This window comes from Microtus pennsylvanicus, chromosome 16, assembly GCF_037038515.1.
Source record: "Microtus pennsylvanicus isolate mMicPen1 chromosome 16, mMicPen1.hap1, whole genome shotgun sequence".
Lineage (NCBI taxonomy): Eukaryota > Metazoa > Chordata > Mammalia > Rodentia > Cricetidae > Microtus > Microtus pennsylvanicus.
The window spans coordinates 19324303-19329036 of NC_134594.1; the positions used below are offsets into that span (position 1 = coordinate 19324303).

Consider the following 4734-nt stretch of genomic DNA (forward strand, 5'->3'; position numbering starts at 1 on the left):
AAAAGTCCTTTTATTGGGATCATTTCATCATTTTATACCCTTCTCATGTTTTTTTGTTTAGATGCATCATTCAACAAATGATACGAAACAGCTCTTTAGACAAAGCCAAATTATGGATATCCATCTGATTCTCAATCCTGGCCAAACCAAAGCTTTCTCATAAGAAATTCTACTCATTGCAAGGAAATCCTCAAGCTTCAGTGTTACAAGAACTTAAAACTCATGAACCTTCAGCTGATCATCCTCAACCGGTCAAATCTCTATTAGAAACTGGCACATGTTCTTGTGCTGGTCACCCTGTAACTGAATTACTTCTCCATATCCTGGATGCTCAATTACAGTACCATTGCAGGCAAATTTCTTCTTAAATGCCTTCACTAGTTTCTTTTTATCGTAATCATCCGCGATCCCTTGGACAGTAGTAGGGTCTTCCTGACTTTTCTCTGTTGAATTCTTATATGGATATAATCCTCAGGACCTTACTTGCATCAGCAAAGGGGTCAAAAGAGTAGAGGTTCTGAACAACAGACAAAAGATACGATTCCCTTTATCCTCGGTGGAAAGGGCCTGCAGAATGCCGCTGAAGGAGAAGGCAGGGGATGTGAGGAGGAGGGAGACATGTAGCTTCAGGAAGAAAAGCAAGGAGGCTCTAGGTAAAGGTGAAGGCAGCTGAGTCCTCAGTGGCAGTTCAGTGACTGGGACTATTATTGTTTATCTTTATCTTAATTTATTCTTTTTTTTTTGTTTTTCGAGACAGGGTTTCTCTAATTTATTCTTTTTTAGCTTTCCTTTTGGGAGAGAGACACAGAGGAAAGGACAGATTCTGAGGGACCAGGAGATTTGTGGTGTGGAGTTCATGATGTGAGTTTCTCAAGGAATTAATGAAAGAAGAAGAAAAACAATTAAATGTGGTTCATGGTAAGCAAATACGTCTCTCAGTAACATGATCAGAGTACCTTGCTGTGTCTGCTTTGTATGCGAATATTTATGAGTTTGCCTTAGCTTTGCTTTTCCTGTGGTTATAATTAAAGTAAGGTGATCACTTTTCACACTTTATTTAGTTCAGTGTTATTTTCAGCCCTTTATGTTTTGCATATAGGAAACTGTGTCAAGCCATTTACCAAACCCTATTTTCCGTCAAGAAGACCCAAGCAAAGATTTGTAGCAATTGGCAACAAAATCTACAGGTGCACATGTTAGTGAGGAAAGATAATATGTCATAGAGTCTGATAAAAAGAAGGAATCTGTGTTTCAAATATCCCAGATTACTCTAATAAACAAAATATTTAAGTGAACATCCTAAATGGTTTTATATTAAGGAAGTAGTTGGAATGCCTTTTCTTAGTGCCAATGCCACAAGCCTCAAAACAAGTTTGTAAAAGCTTCAAATGAAGGAGGCCATACGAAGATGCTAAAAAGTTCACACAATCATTTGGAAGAAGGTATTTTATTTTTCAAAATATTATAATGTTTAAGATAGTAACATGAAGTGTATAATATAATAATATATACACACAAAGAAAGATGGAGAAGCAACATAAAAGAAAATCATATCTTGAAATGTGTTTTGCCATCTTTGAAAGTCTCTTAATTATAATCACTAGGATGTCTGTAATTAGTTTATTTGCCCACCAAGGCAATTAGATGTTGCCGATAGCCATACAGAGTATAGATAATTATTCAAAGAAGTAATTTTTAAAAAACAATGGAAAACTGAAACTTAGGGAGTGAACAACTCTCAGTTCATTTATTGTATTTACCTAAGTTTTATGTCTCCATTATTTTTCTTACCAACACTCCATAAATTTAAGATTAAGAAAGGGGAGACCTTAATCTTAGCTCTTGAAGTATTTAAAAAAATGTTTCTTAAAATGACTGAATCTAATATGAATGTAAATATTGCTTTAGGGAGATGATATTTCACATGAGATTATTTTTTCATTAAAAAATAATATGACCACATTATATATCTCTGCTTGCTTGTTTTTTTTTCTTAACTTTTCACATTCAATTAATTCTTCTACTATGTGCATCCTTAGGTTAGGGCTATGAGTCTCTCTTTGAATTCTTTTACGAGGTAGTCACAGTTTTTTTTTTAAATCTTAATGATAGATGTTTGAATATAGTGTATTACCAGCCTTGTCTTACTTCCCTTGTTTTTCTTCATTTTAGTCAAGTCTATTGGTGTAGATTTTCATGTTTTCTTTTTCTTTATTATTAACACCTTAATACATATATAGAATGAAATAAAATAGTATTTCCCATTATCACTTTCTAATTACCCCCATTATCACCATCAATATATTCCAACTTCAGATCTTATGTTTTTAATAACCCACTAAGTCAAGTTAGTTAGTGATGCCCATATAGCCATGGTATGGGGCAGCAGATGTTACCAGTGAGTATATCCTCAGAAAAGACTACTTCTACTAGCAACTAGCAACTGCCAATAACTACTGAGTAAAGGATAACACTTAGAGGTCATCTACCTTCTATCCTTTCAATGCTGGAGTTTAGAATGAATTATTATTATTTTACAAATCTTCCAAAGGTAACTACAGATGCTGAGTTCATAAATGTGATAACTATGCTATGTAGAGAGGACAGTATTTTACAGTGTTCTTCCTGAATTCTGTTTGTTCATTAGTAACTTTAGTCTTTTCTCCATTTCTAACAATTATACTTTTCCCAGATCCCAATTTCCTTCTGTGATTTTGAGTGCTCCTTCCAGATTGAACTCCTCAGCTCCTTTGTTTGTTATTGAGATTTTCTTTAGTTATAACATTTCTTCCTTCTGTTTCCTTCTACCAAATGACCCCATATATCCCTCCTCATTCTTCTTCAAATGCATAGAATGATTTTTGGCCTTTGACTCGTCTATTAGAATCATTTTTTTCCATTACCAATTACTATTATATATATATACACATAAATAAAAGTATATTTTATTTATGAATATTATTATATTTATGAATTAAGTGTATTCATAAATAAAGTATATTCATAAATAAAAACTGTGAAGTTCACGTGTATGCCTCTTATCAGTCATGTTCATCAGACAATGGGCAGTCAATTGTGAGTGGCTGCTCCCTTAGAAGAAACACCTCTCTGTGTCCAGCTTTACTCGGTAGCCTGTAGTTCTTTGTGTGGGGTTTTTTTGCAGGGAAGTTTGGGATAAGGGTTTTTCCTCATCCAGTTCAGTATGTTCATTCCTGCCCTTCTTCTTCAGTCAGTTCAAGCTGGGTAGTCATGTCAGAAGACCGTAGAGTTATAGTATTTTATATTACTAAGAGAAACAACCTCAAAGCAAATCTCCTTATCTTTTTCTCTTATCGTTTTTGGTCCCCTTTTCTGTAATGTTCCCTGGGCCATAGATATGGAAGATATGGAATATTTTTGTAGATTTATCCATTGGGACAGAAAAAACTTTTGAAAATTTTCATCAGACATTTTACTTATCTCAGTATCATTGTGTCCAGTAGCTGAATGTCGATTGCCTTGGCGGGCTACTTAGTCTAGGGTTAGTAGCCCGCCTGGCAGTTCAGTTATCCCAGGGTCCCGGAGAGGTACTACCTGGAAGATATGGGCTAGGAGACAGGAAGAAGGCCATGCAAAGTTTGTCAAAGCCTCCGTTTATTAGGGACGAGATACAACCTTTTATAGGGTAAGGAGTTGGGGGGATGGGCACAGGGTTCTGGGCTCTTGCCGCGTGGTTCACGTTGGTCACATGGTCCTCCTTGGTCACGTAGGCAGGAGGTTATCTTCAGTCAAGTCACAGTAGGCATGGAAGTTGACACACCTAGTTCTCTAGATAGTTTAGAATGCGGGGTGGGTTCCCCTAACAGATAGCTCTCATTAACAGCCAATTTGGGTGTGGGGTAGGCTCTGTCAATAGAACCATTCTTAACACAATTAGGGGTGTGGGGTTCTCTGCAGACTCCCCAGGGTGATAGTTCCTGCAATGATTTTAGGAGGAAATTGGCTCCTGACAGCTGAAGAGCTACAATCTTCAGAAAAGTCATATTGTCTTCATAGTCCATATGTCTTGTAAAACACTGCTAACTTGGGTAAGTAGTGTATTTTGTTAGGTTTTTCTTGCAGTTTTTAGTAACATATTTTCATTGAACAGTCTGATCTTGAAAGTTCAGTCTCTAATATCAGTGAGTAAGGAGAATAAAAGGCTTTGTAAGATAGTTCAGCATCATCCACACACCGTGGAGCATGCAGATGAAGTTTTGTTCACCGTTGCACTCTTGGTTGTAGCCCCTTTGCAAGTCCCCTTCACATTTATTGTGGATTTCCAAAGTCCACCTTTATCTCTTAGGTATTTTTGGTTTTACTGTTTTTCCCTGCTCCCAAGCCCCACTTTTTCCCACTTCATATGATGGTGGCCTGTAGCCTTCCTCCTAATCCCAAAACAGAAGCCTGGGTAATTTCTAGAACACTATATTACCCATGGAGAAGTTATTCTTTACTTCCAAAAATATATTATCCCAACGTGTTCTTACTTAATGCAGTTGTATTCGCACTGTGGCTAAGCCACTGATCACCCTGCTGTCTCTGTTTCATTCATGGCACAAAGAACACTAGCTGCTAAGAGACACAGTTACTCTATCAAAATTGTTTTCTTTTCTATTCTTTTCTCATAAATATGTTGTTTTTATTTGTCAGAATTTCTCCTTCTTATTGCTGCGGTAAGATACATCTGCCAAGGAAACTCTTAGAGACACAGAA

At 36.5% G+C, this 4734-nt stretch overlaps 1 pseudogene; it reads right to left on the bottom strand.

Moving 5' to 3' along the window:
• Nucleotides 1–213: 213 nt before the first annotated feature.
• On the bottom strand, nt 214–3210 carry LOC142836647 (eukaryotic translation initiation factor 1 pseudogene; annotated as a pseudogene).
• Nucleotides 3211–4734: the final 1524 nt, after the last annotated feature.